The sequence below is a fragment of the Elephantulus edwardii genome, unplaced genomic scaffold, assembly GCF_000299155.1.
Source record: "Elephantulus edwardii isolate Elephantulus edwardi_28Jun2011 unplaced genomic scaffold, EleEdw1.0 scaffold00021, whole genome shotgun sequence".
NCBI lineage: Eukaryota > Metazoa > Chordata > Mammalia > Macroscelidea > Macroscelididae > Elephantulus > Elephantulus edwardii.
The window spans coordinates 3,040,890-3,057,917 of record NW_006399771.1 but is presented as its reverse complement, the minus strand read 5'-3'; positions in this window follow the sequence as shown (position 1 = coordinate 3,057,917).

Genomic DNA, 17,028 nt, shown 5'->3' with positions numbered 1-17,028 from the left:
CACATATATACAGTTACAAAACTTTGCTTTATCTTCTTAAGCTGTTCTTTGAAATCTTCTGTTCAACTCTTTAACTTCCTGATTTCTTCCTTTTGTTTTGGCTTCTCAACATTCTAGTACAAAATTCAGAGTCTTTTCTGACATTGATCTTGGTCTTTTCTTCCTCCTCTGTCTTTATAATGACCTCCTGCATTCTTCACAAATGGTATTTTTGAGATCATCCCACAGTTCATCTTGTCTTTGTTAATTAGTATTCAAGGCTTCAAGTATTTTTTTAATTAAGCAAAATTTTCATTGAACAAAAATAATAATAAATAAATATTGAACAAAATACATGCCAACTGATATAAGTTCAACACCATGAAGGGAAAAATATGACACCAAAATTCCCTCCTCTATGCTACTAGAATTTAGATTACTCTCCAATCTATAGCTTCATTTTTCTACTTTTATTAATATATACACAAATTTGTATTTTTTTTAACATTAGAATTCTTAAATCTGTCAAATCTGTTCTTGAGATGGTTTTAAATTCAGGTGGGCTATACTTAAGGTCATATTTTGGATCTTGTGAATTTATTTTCCTTTTCTTTAGCTTCCATTTGAACTTACACATGAGTAGCTGATGATCGATTCCACAGTGAGCCTCGGGCCTAGTTTTCTCAGATCTCATTGCTCTTCTCCCAGAATTCTTTCCACAGTTAGAGTCACTCTGATTCCTGTGCAGTCCAACAGGTAAGGTCCATGTGTATAGTCATGTGTTTTTCCTAAAAAGTATTTGCAATGAGTAAATAAATCATTGATTGTAGGAAGCCATCCTGAGTAGATCTTAACTCTGCCACTGATAACACTTTTTGACATGCAGCCGCTACCCCTGTCCATCTCTGGGACTATGCCTACCTCTTAAATCAGCACCTGTAAATCAACACCTTGGGGCATGCCCCTCCTCCTCTTTTGTAAACTGATAACTTAGGGCTGGGTTCCCTGGCAGCCCGGCCTACTCCGCTGCCTATTCATAGCAGAATTCATCGAATAAACTTGGGGCTTGATCAGAGATTTTTTTGTCTTGCCTCCCTCTCTCGTCGCCCTGTTCCTCTTTTAATCCACACAGATTCCACTCTAGAACACGTATGAACCCGCAGGTCGGTTTCAGCTGGCAGCTTCAACTGATTGCACAAAATTCTATCATGTCTCCAGCCTCATTTCTGTTACTAAGTCTATATTTTCTTCCTTGTTCCCAACTTTTGCATTCCAGTCACCAATTATTTTAATGAATCTTGGTTGTAAGTTTGATCCATTTCTGATTGCAAAAGTTGGTAGAAAGCTTCTACTTCCTCCTCTTTGGCTGTAGTTGTTGGTGCGTATATTTGAATGTTAGTGGTTTTAACAGGTCTTCCCTGTAGGTGTTTATACATGTATCCTGTCCCTCCCAAAATTGTATTTCAAGATGGATGTAGAATGGAGTTTTTTTTTACTAGGAATGAGGCCTCATTTTTCCTCTCTGCATAGTTGCTGTATGATTGTACAATTCAAAATGTTCCATGTCAATTTGTCTCAGCTCACCAATGCCTAATATAGCAATATTTATGTGTTCCATTTCTTTGACAATGTCCAGTTTTCCTACATTCATGCTTCTTACATTCCATGTTCTAATTATTAGTAGTTGTTTGCAATTGTTCCTCTTCATTTTGTGTTTCCCAATATTAGGGCTCAGCCTGGAATGTTATATCTAATAATCTAAGTGTGCTGTATTGTTAATAGGATTTCCACAGGCTTGCTATTTCTAAAATGGACAGTCAACCCTTCTTCCTAGTCTGTCTTAACTTAGAAGCTCAGCTCTAGTACAGTATCTGACAGACAAGTATATTACCCAAAAGAGCAGATGATAGACAAACAGCCTTAAACATTTCTAAGAGATTAAGAGAGCATTAGCCTTCAATGCACAAACATACTTCCTCATTGCATAACTAACAGATAAATTGATCCACTCCCCCTTCTGTGTGTATCCCATCCAGTCCCGTCCCCATCCCCTTCCTTGTCCCAACTAGTTATTTTCCCTCCACCCAGTGGCTGCTAAGTGAGGCCTAACCTAACCCTTAATATGATGGGTCAAGCGTCCAGTCACTTCTCTCTGCTCATTATCTCTTTGCTGCCCAGTGATGATGGTGTTCTGGGCCTCCTGACACAGTGTCACTCATGGCCTTTCTGGCCAATCTCCCAACATGCTCCCTGAAAATCTCAGCCATTGCTCTCTATTTTAACTGGATTCCTTTGGAGAGGGTCCAGACATTACTTTGTGACCTTGAAGTTGATTGAGTCTGACTGGAAAACTAAATGCGAAAGTCAAAAGGTGCCAAGAAAGTTAAATGCTTCAGAGGTGCTTCTTCCTGAATTTGAATACAAAGGGAAACTCTAACTAAATCTGGGGTGGAGTACAGCATGGCTCCAGGCAGTGATCTTACAAGGAGTTTCCCAGCAGGATTGATGGGCTATGATGAAGACTTTGCATCTGTTACTGGATTTATCGAAGTGATCCACACTATGTATGTGAGTTCATTTGGAATTCAGCCTTTGTCCAGGAACCCCGTGTGGACACACCCTGTGCATATCAATCTCTGACACATTTGAGTCCATTGCAGCAGTCTCTGTGTCGATGCATCTGGTTAAGGATCTTCCTCTCTTATGCTGACCCTCTTCCTTCCCAAACATGTTGAAAGCCCATAGTAATGTCAGATCCTTAGCAAACGAATCCAGGTTTCCTTTGTCCTCTTACTCACATGATCATAAACATGCAGAGCACGCAGCCAGATTCCATCTCAATGAGTGGGGTGGGTTGGATGGGGAAGAAAATCTGGAAAAACTGTGCATTTATTTGAAAAAGATTATGCTACTTAAAAACAACAATAACAACAACAACAACCCTAGCTTAAATTGCTGAATTTGTGGATAATTTAAATTATTATGTTATATTGATTATTGGATTTCAGCTTACTAGATGGTACCGAATATCCCATGGACTGCCGAAAGATCAAGCAAATCTTTCTTGAAGAAGTGTGACCAAGATACTCCTCAGAGGCAAGGAGGGTGATATTTTATTTCATTTACTCTTGACATGTTGCCAGGAGGGGCCAGTCCACAGAAGAGGACATCATTCTGGGAAAGGTGGAGAGTTTAAAAAAGGGAGGAAGATGCTCACTGACACAAAATGACACAGTAACTACAGCAAAAGGCAGAAGCACAACACCCACCCTGAGCGTGAGACAAAATTGGGCAAAACTTCAATCTGTTGTACACAGGGGTCGCTCTGAGCTGGAGTAAACGTGATGAGGACTAACAACAATAACAATCAGTGGGTGAGACAGTTTCTATTTGTTAAAGATTAACAAGTACGGTTGTTATTATTAGGTGTCATTGTGTCGAGTACGACCCATAGTGTTGTATCAATGAACAAGTGTATCTTCCTGACACACTAGACCCCATTACAGCAGTCACTGTGTCAATCAATCTGGTTAAGGGTCTTCTTATGTTACTGACCTTCCATTTTTCCATACCTAGTGGATAATATCTCACAAATATTGTTGTTATTGTGTACCAATGAGTCAGAACTGACCCGTAGCTGACCCTCCACTGGATTTTCAGAGACAGTTCATCACACAGGAGGAGATTGTCCATCTTTCTCTGGCAGAGCAGCTGATGGATTCCTTTATAATGCCAAACTATCGCCCAACTGAGTCTCTTTCACAAAATCAGTATTGATACAGACGATTATTGAGAGATACTTCCTAACTCTGTATTTACTTGATGATCTTTCTAAGTACCACCTCTAATTATCTCAGGCACGTGTTGAACTAGTTAAAACTAGGGAAATCACTTGTACACAATAAAGCAATGACACTTAGCTATGATTTAAAACTACCTTTTAGATACAAGGAGGATAGAAGGAGAACTGATGTCTTTGAGCTGTGGTGCTGGAGAAGAGTACTGAGAATACCATGGACTGCTAGGAAAACAAATAGATTTGTCCTGGAAAGGGTTAAACTGGGTGGCTCCTTGGAGGCAAGGATTCTGAGGCTCTGTCTAACTTACTTCGGACATGTAGTGAGGAGAGACCGGTCCTTGGAGAGGGACATCATGCTTGGGAGGGTGGAGGGACGGCGCAGGAGAGGAAGGCCCTCTATGAGGTGGATTGATTCAGTGACTGGGATAATTGGGATGGGAGTGTCAGAGACAGTGCGATTGGCACAGGACAGAGCGGAGTTTAGGGCTGTTGTACATAGGGTCGCTATGAGTCGCAGGCGACTCGACGGCACATAACAACAACAACAACAACATTTAGATACAGACCCTAAGTTAAAAGCTTTGTCTCTATTACTGGATTTAACGCAATGATCTACACTTTGTAGGGAAGGAAACCAACTACAAGGTAGGATTACTTTTTAATATCAAAAGGCTGAGAAGCAACCAGCTAGGACGTCACCTATTTCCTTTCACCACACTGCATGTTACCATTTGAGAAACAAGGAGTAGAAAAACAAGAAGCAATAGGAGTATGGAGAAAGATGGTCTGATTTCTGCAGTTCTTGAACTGTGAAAAATCTCTTCATTTTCTAGGAAATTTGTTATCACCTCCTTGGACTTTGGACCTTGATGTCCTCATCAGTAGCACAGACCACTGGCCCAATGGTCACTAAGATCTTTAATGGGCTCTCACTGTTCTTTCAAATTGCTCTGCTGAAGCAGTGATGGGGAAAGCATGGTGAGAGTGATGATGCCAGTCAGTCAGGGTTTGGCTTTAAAACTGTATCTATTAGGGTTGTGGTTGGTAAGTGCCATTGAGTCAGAAGTGACCCGCAGCTGACCCTCCAGCTGGTTGTCAGAAGCAGTTAATTTCACAGGAGGAGATTGCCTATTCTTCTTCCTTGGAGCAAGTAGCTGGTGGATTTGAACCTTGTACCTCTGGTTTGCAGTGCAGTCTATCAGTAGTAGAGGTCACCAATTGCTCCTGGCTGCTTATAAGGGTAGTTTAAGGAAATATTGAAGACATCAGAGGAATGGTTTTGATATGAGATGCCTCACAATGGCAGTGCAGCCTGAAAGTGGATAAAACAAAGAACATTCTGGAGATGAATCTGGTCAATGGACAATGCCCTTTTCATATCACATGGGCCCAAGGTTTGTAGGTTTAGAGCTTCCTTCTTGTAACCTCTTTCTTCAAATGTACCTCATCTCATTATTGTTATTATGTGCTGTAGAATCAACTGCAAATCACAGCTATGCTATGAAGAGCAGATCTGAACCTTGGCCTATCCTGCAATCGTCTTCACCATCTCCAACACACTGCTCATTGCTAACATGTCACTATATCTTGTTGCGGTTCTTCCTCTTTTATATTGGCCCTCCACCTTTCCAAGCATGATGTTCTTTTTCAAGGAGGGGCCCTCCAAACAACATGTCCAAAGAATGTGAGCAAAGTTTCACCAATCTTGCCTCCAAGGAGCATTCTTGTTTCACTTTCTCCAGGACAGACCTGTTGGTTCTCTTGGCAGTCTATGGGATACCCAATACTCTTCTCCAACACTACAACTCAAATCGTCAATTCTTCTATCATCCTTTGTCATTGTGCAACTTTCAGATGCATCTTGTTGCTAAGTGCCATCGCATCATCCTAGGCGACCCATAGCGACCCTATGAAAAAAAGTCCTCAACACTTGTGTGACTTTCATCCTTTCTCCATGTTCATAGTTTCCAGAGGCAAGCTATTATGGAAGTGGATGCCACTCCTGGTTCCAAGCTTGTTTTAATCAAGGAGCTCCACCAAACACTGTCTGCCATGGGTAACCATTAACACATTTGACACATCAGTGTCACAGTGTTCAGCTTCACAGCAACCACAAGTTACCTCTGTATGGCAAGTGGACAGACCAGGGCTATATGACCTAGAAGAATGTTTAAACAAAAGCAATGAAAAACAGGCCTGAGGGCCACGTATTAAAAGTGACCCATCTTTGGCTTGGTAGCATCACTTTCTGTTCATTTGGCAAACCGATCACTCTCTATGTTGATGTTATTGTTGTTAAGTGCTGGGGAGTGGTAGGCGTAGTAAGTAGTTAAGAAGGCCATGGTTCGGATCAGGCTCACCTTAGTCTTCAAGCCGACACCATTATTATTTCAGTGTTCTGGAGAGGTATCTGACAGCAAATTTCCCCCATGTGATAGGTCTCGATTTCTTGACTGGTTCATAATTAAGACTTTCCTTCTCTGATTTTTCACTTCCATCCAAAACAATGGACCCTCTGGTAATGACTCTGTTAATGGACCCTCTGCTAACAACCCCCAGGGTAATGACTGGACCCTCTGACTGTATTCTATCACTGTAGCCAATAACTACATCTGCATCACAGCATTCCATCTCTGCATCTTTTCACTGTACCTAATCACTGTATCCCTACTACAATATCCCATTATTATATACCATCATTGCTACTTTAGTTGATGAAATCCATCTAGTAATTAAAGATTCCACGGAAATAGCAGCTCTTCAAGCTTTGAACCTCATTGTTCAAGTTCCTTGGAAGGAGAAATGGCCAGATATGTGATTGTGTACCAACACATGGGCTGTAGCTGAAAGTTTGGCCCAGTGGTCATAGACTTGGAAGGAACGTAATTGGAAAATTGGTGACAAAGAGCTCCAGGGGCAGAGCTGTCCTGATAGACTTTGCTGAATGGGCAAAAGATGGGAATATATTTGCTTCTCATGTGAATGCTAATCAAAGGATGACCTCGACTGAAGCAACAATCACACATCTGGTTATTTTTCTTTTTTTTTGTCCCAAGCAAAATAGACAAAATTGGATAGATAATTTATCTAATGAATGTTAATCAGCTTCTCTCCTCACTCATGCAGTACTTACATAATGGACTCATGAGCAGAATAGCTTTAGTGGCAGAGGTGGAAGCTATGCCTGGGTTCCCATTTATCAACACTAATCTAAGGAAAACTGCTGCTGAAAGCCAGTCAGTGGCAGAGACTAATACAAGCCCTCAGTATGGTGCTGCTGCTCAATCATGATCAAAACTGTCTAGTAACAAGGAAGCTGTGGTGGTTTAGTGGTAAGGAATTGCGCTGCCAACCCAAAGTTACATGGTTCAAATCCACTAGCTTCTCCATGGGAGAAAGATGGACCATATATTCCTGTGTGATTAAGTGCCCTGGAAACACACCGGAGAGTCTCTTGGAGAAAGACATCATTCTGGGAGGAAGAAGGTCAGCAAAGGAGAAGAAGACCCTCAACGAGGTGGATTGACACAGTAACTATCACAATGGGTTCAAGTATGGCAGAGATTATGAGGTTGGTACAGGATTGCACCAAGTTAAGATTTGTTGTCCACAGAGTTGCAATGAGTCATAGTGGGCAGGATGGTAACACACAGTAACAACATAACTGCACATGAATCCCTTTTCTTCTCCCCTATATCTTTGCAGCACCCTTTTCTGAAGGCTTACAGATGACTCATTTAATAAGATGAGATCTCGTGTGACATTACCTCAGCAAAAGAGTTCATTTTATATTTAAGAATCAGATGAACCATAGCAACCATTGGTTCTACCATATGCTGTGTCAAATGAAAGAATGATAATAAAAACAGCTGCTGTTATATGCTGTCAAGTCAGTTAGGACTCATACCAACCCTATGAGCAATAGTTCTGATTCTTGCCTTATCCTGAGCCAACCTCACCATCTGTGATACATCTGACCCCATTGCCATGGTCACCGTGACATCTCACGCAGGGTCTTCCTCTCTTGCTCTGACCCTCCACTTTTCCAAGCGTGATGTCCTTCTCCAACAACTGGATGTACCTGACAATATACCATAAGTTTGTGAGACAGAGTTTCAAACTCCTTCCCTCCAAGGAGCAACCTGGTTTTACCCTCCCCAAGACGGACCTGGTTTTTTTCTTGACAGTCCATCCGTGGTATTTTCAACACTCTTGTCCAGCACCGCAACCCAAAGGCATCATATAGTCTCAGAGAGGATGAAGATGGCTCAGGATAAGGCAGGTTTCAGTTTGACTATTCATATTGTCTCTATGAGTCATATGTGATGGCACCTAACAACAACAACAACAACAACCACCACCCTTTAAGCTTGGTGTTTTGTACTCAATGCCTGAAATGTGATATTGTGTCTCAGTAATAGTCCAAGAATTAAGAGGTGGAAGAAACATTAGTCCTTGTCACCAATACTCTTCTTTACCTACTTGAAAAATCTGAGCTTTCTGATCCTCAGAACTTTAAGCTCAGTAGAACTATAGGTTCTGATTTCCAAGACTGGAGAGAACTAGCAGTCAATACAATAAAGATATGCACACTCATGTTTATTGCGGCTTTGTTCACAATAGCAAAGAGTTGGAAACAACCTAAGTGCCCATCAACAAACGAATGGATAGAGAAGCTGTGGTATATTCACACAATGGAATACTATGCTGCATTGAAAAACAAGGAACTCATGCAATATTATTCAAAATGGGTGACCCTGGAGGACATTATGCTGAGTGAAGTATCTCAGTCACAAAAGGACAAATACTGCATGGTGCCACTGTTGTAAAACAGGACTGACCTTGGAGTTGGGGAGAGACTGAGAAAGATGGGTTCAATAATGTATACTGAATTGAAACAGATAAGGGAGGAAACTGTTTCAAAGGGATATGTGATTAGGTATTTTTGTCATGACAGGAGTCTAGAGCAAAGGCTACATGGTGGAGTGGACCTGGGGGAGCGTTTGTAAAACAATGAAAGAATTTTTTTTAAACTTTTCCAAGAAGGTAGTGTACTAGGGGTAAGGGTTGGGAAGAGAGAAAAGGACAACAATGAATGAATGGAAATCCAAAGTCTCTGTAAATTTTTACTGAAATTAATCGTAAACTTAAATAATATTTTTAAAAAATATTCCACTGACTCTGAAATTACAATTGCTGCCTGGCTCCTTTGAACTCCTAATGTCAATCAACTAGCAAGTAAAGAAAGGAGTTAACTGGTGAAACCAGTTGCCATCATGTTCATTCTGATTCATCACAACCACATGTGTGTCAGAGTGCACTTTTGACTATGGGGTCAGCAATTTATTGTTCAAGATGGTGTTTGTAGTCATTGAGTTTGACCCTATCACATGGATGGGAAGGATCATGAAAATGAGATCTGTTAATCCATCTACAAGGGGATTGACTAGTCTCACCATTAAATCAAGTGGATTCAGCAACAGAAACCTGGGAATTTCAACATCAGAAAAGAAAAAGCAGCCCGCATCCTTTAGGGCCAAAGATTCCTATGCTGGTCAGAACAAGTCTACAGGAGAGGGAAAAGCAGATTCAGCAGAGAACCAGAGACTGACAGGATACAAAGCTTACTTGGAACTTCTGTCCCATGGAGCCAGAGGTTTTCACACAAACTTGCTAAATTACTGAAGGTAAACACCATAACAGGCAAGATTGAGGGAACTTTGTGACACTGACCTAAACCATGAAGATGAAGGGGAAAGGGCCTTATACTTGAGAAGCTGTCTGGACTGAAGAATTGTTTCCGCTGCCAACCATAATTATAGCTTGTTAACTTTCCTAATATACTCCATGATTGTAAGTATGTTTCTGTGAAGTCTGCATAGCTGTTGTAATGGATTTTAGACCCAATCGGGCAGTAGGAGTGGTGCTAGAATTTATAGAAAGAAGTGCGGAGCATGAGGGGTATATCTGACCTCTTGGGGACTGGTACTGTGTTGTCGATGCTGTTGATGGGGGCAGTTCCCCTCTGTGGAGTTAGTAGAGGTCAGACTCAGTCATCTCAATGCCCTCTGGCTTGTGTTTTTTTTTTTGCGATGCCCTTTTGGGTTTTTGTTGTTGTTGTTTCACACTGATATATTTGCTTTTAATGAATTGAAGAATTTTCATGTGCCCTGTAGGTTTTTAAAAGCTGTTTTTTCAGAAGTAGATCAACAGATTCCCCCCCCCCACCCGAGGTATCTCTAAGTGTATTTGAAACTTCAACTTTTAGAAGCATTTTAACTGCAAGTTAATGCACTTATTATTAAGAGCCAGCAATGTTGTTGTTTTTAGGTACTATTGAACGGGTTCTGACACACAACAATTATATGAAAAGTCCTGCATCACCTTCAATATCTTTGTTATGTTCGAGCCCTCTATTGCAGTCACTGTCAGAACTAGTCTGCCGACATATAAAGACAGAAAATTCAACCTGACAAGTCAAGCCAACCACATGTTAAGACTCTTCTGGAACAAGGATCTGAATCCTTTCACCAAGCCTTAGAACAATCTGTTCCGGAAATTGCTACTGAGAATATATCTCTAAAACTCCTGTATTGGGGTGGTTTGTTTTATTTTGTTTTTCCTTGAGATTGCGCTGCTACTACTAATCTGTCAGTTTTCCATACTGTAATGATTTTCATGTTGGTGGTGCCAGAGGCTGTGCCATAGTGTACATGCTCCAATGGAACTTCCAGACTGAAAAAGCAAGACTGCCCACCCGCATCTGAAATAACAGATCATTGAAATCTCTATGGATAATGCTGGAACATTGTTGGATATAGTGCTAGAAGATGAACGCTTCCAGGTGGAAGGCACTCAGATGTGACTGGGGAAGAGTTGCCACCTCATTGACGTATATAGAGTGAAATTTTCATGCAATGAATGACATTCATTTACTGATGTGGCAAAACTTAAAGTGAGGACAAACAGCTGTAAACATCCATAAATAATTGGACTATGGTAACGTACAAACTGAGTGAGTCTAGGAGAATTGGGAGTTGTCAAAAACTGTAACAAAATGCATAAAGATCTACATCCAGGGCATTAGTGAGCTGCTTTGGACTGATAGTGATCATTCTGAGATAGACAATCTACTGTGCTGGGAGTAAGGAGTTGGAGAGAAATGATGTCCCATTCAACATCCAGAAGAACTCTTCAAGATCTATCCTGAAGTACAATGCTAGAAGTGATAGAATACTATTCACATGAACACAAAGTAGACTTAGTAATACAATTATTATTCAAATATGTGTACAACCACCAAAGTCACAGGTGAGGATTTTAATCAACTTTTGCAGTCTGAAATTAATCAAACATGCAAACATGATGCATAATTGGTGACTGGAATGCAAGCATTGGAAACAAAGGATTGATAGTTGGAAAATATGATCGTGTTGACAGAAATAAGGCTGAAGATTGCATGACAGAATTTTGCACAATAATATTTTTCCTTGGAAATAACACAAATGGAAAGTATGCACATAGATCTCACCTGATAGAATAATATACAGGAATCAGATTAATGACCTTTGTGGGAAGAGCTCAATATCAGAAGTCAAGACAAGGCAATGGGCCAACATCTTACTGATGGAATAATATACCGGGATCAGATTAACTACCTCTGTGAAAAAAGTCAAGAGAAGGCAATGGGCCAACTGTGCAACAGACCATCAATTCCTCATATACAAGTGCAAATTGAAACTGGTAAAACAAGTCTATAAAAGCCAGACTGCTTTCCATAGTTGCACTATCTTCCAGTTCCACCAGCAGCATACAAAACGCCCAATCTCTCTAAAGCTACATTATCCTTTGTGATTTACTACCTTACTGAATTTTGCTAGTGTTGCTGTGGCGGGGTATTTCATTGTCCCCATCCTGCAGTTTATTGTCTGCTGATTGTGCATTTCCAGTTATATTTAACAGTTTATTCATGCCATCAATAGATTAGAACTCCTAAGTTTGTTCCTATTTTTCTTTGATGATCTTTATAATTTTAGGTCCTTGATCCATTTCACATTAGTGTTTTTATACAGAGAGAGGTATAGAATTTGTTTCTGTTTTCTGCAAATATGCACCACTTGTTAGAGAGGCTGCTTCTCATCTTTTAGTGTGTTTCATCTCTTTGTCAAAGAACAGCTGTCTTTGTTGTTGCTGTTAGATGTTGTTGAGTTGAATGCAACACACAACTACCCTATGAGCAATGGCTCTGATGTTCTCTTCTGTGCCATCCTCACTGTCTCCAACACACATATAGTCACTGGGTCCATCCATCTTGTCGAGAGTCTTCCTCTTTCAGTCGGATCCCACACCTTTCCAACCATGATATTTTTCTCTAAGGGCTTACTTCTCCTAATACTATGGCTAAAGTATATGGTTTCACCATCCTTGCTTCCAAAGAGAACTCTGGTTTTCCTTTCTCCAAGACAGATCTGTTTGTTCTCTTGAAAGTCCTTGAGTACTCTTCTCCAACACTACAATTCAAAGGCATAGATTCGTATTCTTTCATCCTTAGTCATTGTCAGAATTTTCAAAAGTATAACAAACAATTGAGAAAAACTGAAGCTTGAATCAGATACACCTTGGTCTTTAAGATGGAATCATTGCTGTTTAGTACTCTGGAGAACCATCTAAAGGTAGATAGATTTGATTCTGAGTTCTCAATTCTATTTTATTGGTCTTTGTACCCGTCACCAAACAACATGAATAGAAGGGAAATTCCTCAATCTAACTGAGATCATATATGCAAACCCAATGGATAATTTTAGCTGCAAAGGAGAGAGATTGAAGGCATTTCTTTTGTGAACAAAAACCAGACAAGGATGCTCACTCTCATAATTCTTATTTAATGTTGAATTAGAAAGTCCTAGCTAGAGCAAAAAATCGGCAACAACAACAAAAATAACAGATATCCAAATTCACATAGAAGAAGTAAAAATATCTCTATTAGCAGATAACACGTTCCTATATATAGGAAATTTCAGACACTCAGCAATAAAATTACTGGGTATTGTTGACTAGTTTAGCCAAGTGACAGAGAACATGATTAATACACAAAAATCAGTTTAATTTCTCTACAGTAACAAATATAACTCTGCAAAGGAAATAGGAGGTATAATGTCATTTATAATGTTGTTACATACCATGGAGTAGAAACCGACTCATGCATGACCCTCCACGAGGTTTTCAGAGGCAGTAAATTACACTGGGGGACTGTCCATCTTTCTCCTGAAAAGAAGCTGGTGAATTCTAATCGAATGACTTTGGGTTGGAAGTACAATTTCTCACTGTGAAGCCACTAGAATATTCTGCCATTTATGATGTTGTTGTTGTTGTTATTGTTATATGCCGTCGAGTCGCCTGCGACTCATAGCGACCCTATGTACAACATCCCTAAACTCCGTTCTGTCCTGTGCCAATCGCACTGTCTCTGACACTCCCATCCCAATTATCCCAGTCACTGAATCAATCCAGCTCATAGAGGGCCTTCCTCTCCTGCGCCGTCCCTCCACCCTCCCAAGCATGATTGTCCCTCTCCAAGGACCGGTCTCTCCTCACAACATGTCCAAAGTAAGTTAGACGGAGCCTCAGAATCCTTGCCTCCAAGGAGCCACCCGGTTTAACCCTCTCCAGGTCAAATCTATTTGTTTTCCTAGCAGTCCATGGTATTCTCAGTACTCTTCTCCAGCACCACAGCTCAAAGGCATCAGTTCTCCTTCTATCCTCCTTGGTCTTTGTCCAACTCTCTGATGCATAACAGGTGATTGCGAAGACCATGGCCTGTATCAGACGCACCTTAGTCTCCAGAGAGACACCACTGCTCTTCAGCACTTTGGAGAGGTCCCTGACAGCAGACTTTCCCATGGCAATGCGCCTTTTAATTTCCTGGCTGCTGGTGCCAAGACTGTTGACGATGGAGCCAAGCAAACTAAAGCTGTGTACAATCTCAATCTCTTCACCATCCATCCTGATGCTGCCAATTGGTCCAGTGGTGAGAATCTTTGTCTTCTTGATATTGAGCCTCAGTCCATATTGTAGGCTGAAGTCCTTGACACTCTGCAGCAGGCGCTTCAGGTCCTCCTCAGTTTCAGCAAGCAATATCTAAAATATGAAATACTTAGGAGTAAATCTAACCAGAGACACAAAAACCCTATGCAAAAAAACTACGTAGTGAAAAAATGGCAATACTACCCAAAGTGATGTATAGATAGAATGCAATTCCGATTCAGACACGGTCATCAGTCTTCAAAGTTAAGGAGGGGAAAAATAACCATCAACTTTATATGGAAAGGAAGGAGAATCAGATAAGCAAAGCATTACTTGAAGAAGAACTAGAAGTAAACCACTTCAAAGTAGAAGGTCTTATACTTTCTTATCTCCAAACCTTCTACATTCACAGCCACAGTAATCAAAACACTTTGGTACACTGACTGTTTTCTTACTACCATGTTATTGTGTTTCTTTTTCTTCCACCAGGTAATGGGTTGCATGAAGGGTCATTTTTTGATCCACCTTCTAGCTTTGGTGATCAGCTTAGAGACTGATGTAAAGCAGGAGCTTAATAAATACTGCTATTAACATTTTATTGTATCAGTATGCTGGACTGAGGTACCCTGGGGTTGCTGTGATGCTGAATCTTGTGCCACTGGGGTGTCAAGTGCCATAACGGTTACCCATGGTGAACAGTGTTTGTTGGAGCTCCCAGTTTAAGACAGGTTTGGAAACAGGAGTGGCATCCAATTCCTAAACAACATGTCTCCAGAAACTCTATGAACTTTGATAAGTGTCATTAGTTATAGAGGAGCTTCAGGCCTTTTGTTCATAGGGTCACTACGAGTTATGCTTGACTTGACGACAATCAACAACAACAACATTAAAATTATAAGTATGTTCTTCTTTATAAACTGATAGATAAAGGAAGTCTTTATTCAAATATGATATGGGATCATTCAGACACAGAAAAAAATCTTTAATCTGGGAATCTAGTAGACTCTAAAGAGCCTAAACTGGATTTTGGAAGGGTAACTAAAAAAAAAAAAAAAGCCCTTACTTATTTAACTAATCAGCCATATCTTAGAATGAAACATATAAAGTAAGCTACGGTTTAAAGAATGGAAGAGTTAAGAATAGAGTAAGTCAACTAAAGGACCCTCAACTGTGTGCCTGTGATATTAGGAGGGTCTTGCAAGGACATGAGGAGCCAAGGATTCCTGTTGCATGTTACCTGCGGACTGGGAAGGGAGAAGATTTAAGTGAAGATAGAGGAGGGCAAAGGACAGATATAAAACATCAAGCAATATCCTTAGAAAGAAAAAATTTAAAGCCTCAATATTTTTATTTTAAGAAAGACTAAGTCTAGAAAAAGAATAACATTAACTAATCTTTAATTTCTAGGAGCATTCAAACAAATCTGAGATATCATAATGTTCCAGATATTGATTTAATGGTTCTTTCACTTGATTGGGGTTGTGTGTGTGTGTGTGTGTAAAAATTTAGGGATGAATTGATGCCAATCAAACTATTCAAGAGAATCAAAGTGTAGGGACGATATCCAAACTTTAAAAAGAACCTTAATTCCAGACCGTCAAGGATTTTATGAGAAAACAATTGAGTATTAATATTTTATGAAAAAGTATTTTAGAACAGTAACAATTCAAATTTGGTGATATATAAAATATACAGTATAATCAAGGTTTATTCCTGGTCTGCAAGGTTGGTTCAGTATTTGAAATCTTATCAGTGTGATTTAAGCCATTAGAAATGCTCAGGCATATAGAACAATGTGATTTTTATTTTTACATATATTTTTAAAGAATGTAAGTCTAATTGTAAAAGCATTCATGGAGTCCTATTTCCAGTTAAGACACAGAAGTTTATTTTAGCTCCTGGTGTAACAGGGAGAAAACATCAATTAAACAACAATATCTATTTTCTTTAAAACCATCAAAGATTCATGGACACAAAAACAATTAGTAGAACTAAATCTCACAGGACAAATGCTTCTTAAAGAAATAGATATGAATAAAAATGAGGACATCTCCATCTTTAGTAGAAGTTGCCAGCTGAGAGTCTAAATAGAGGAGTGAACCTGTCAAAGGCAGAGAAAGATTTTAAAGACATGGAGAAACCCGGGATGAGACGGATTGATACGGTAACTGGGGCAATGGAGGTAGATAAGTCAGAGCCAGTGAGACTGGCTCAGGATAGGGCAGGCTTCGGAGCTGTTGTCCATAGGGTCACTACGAGTCACAGGCAACTCAACAGCAAATAACAACAAAGAGAAACCATTCAAATCAAAGGCAGCCTCACCTGGAAGATGGAAATTTGGAAAGGCCTCAGACACAGCACTCCCTGTCTGTCAATTCTCTAAACATAGAAATTTTTTCTAAGTTCCAACACTGAGGATCTGGGGAAAGTCTAGAAAACATCATCTATCTTCAGAGTTTTTAGATAGATACCAAAAGTCTTCAGGGGGAAGAGAATCACTTTAGAGGTCAACAAATCAGTCCCCATTCAATCCTAAACTCAGCTCAATTTCAGATTAAATTGATCAGATCAGCTGTCATCACAAAATCTGACATCACGTAGCAAAAATTCTGAATCCTGAAAAAAAAATAAAATTAGATCCATAATTTAAGGAAAAAGGAATGTCATAAATGACTAGATTCTGGGATTAACAGACAATAAATACATTTAAAACAATTATTGCATTAAACAATGCAGAGGGAGAAATGGATGGAAAGATAACAGAAAAAAGGAAATGGTCCAAGAAGTGAAGTGGACATCCTAGAGTTGAATCAAATAACATGTGGAATAAAGAACTAATTGTGCAAGTTTAATAAAAATCAGTCCGATAAGGATAAATATTGTATAAAACCATTATTATTACAGATAAATACTGTATAAAACTGTTATTGTAGGAGGGGTGGGAGAGGCTGGAAGCAGAGGGATGTGGATGTGCAGGGGGGAGAGGGGATTAATCATTGGGCTGTACAATTTGATGGGTGGGGAGTTGAGGGAAATGGAAAAAATTTGTTCAAATTTGTATTCAAATTTTGTAAATAAACTAGTAGGGGGAAAAAGAAACTGGGGGAAAAAAAAAAACAACACCAACCCTAGCAGATACAGTATACATGTATAGTAGTATCCAAAGTGAAGCACAGGTAGTCAATGAAGAGTAGGGGAATAAAAGCATCAGGAACTTGTAATGCAAT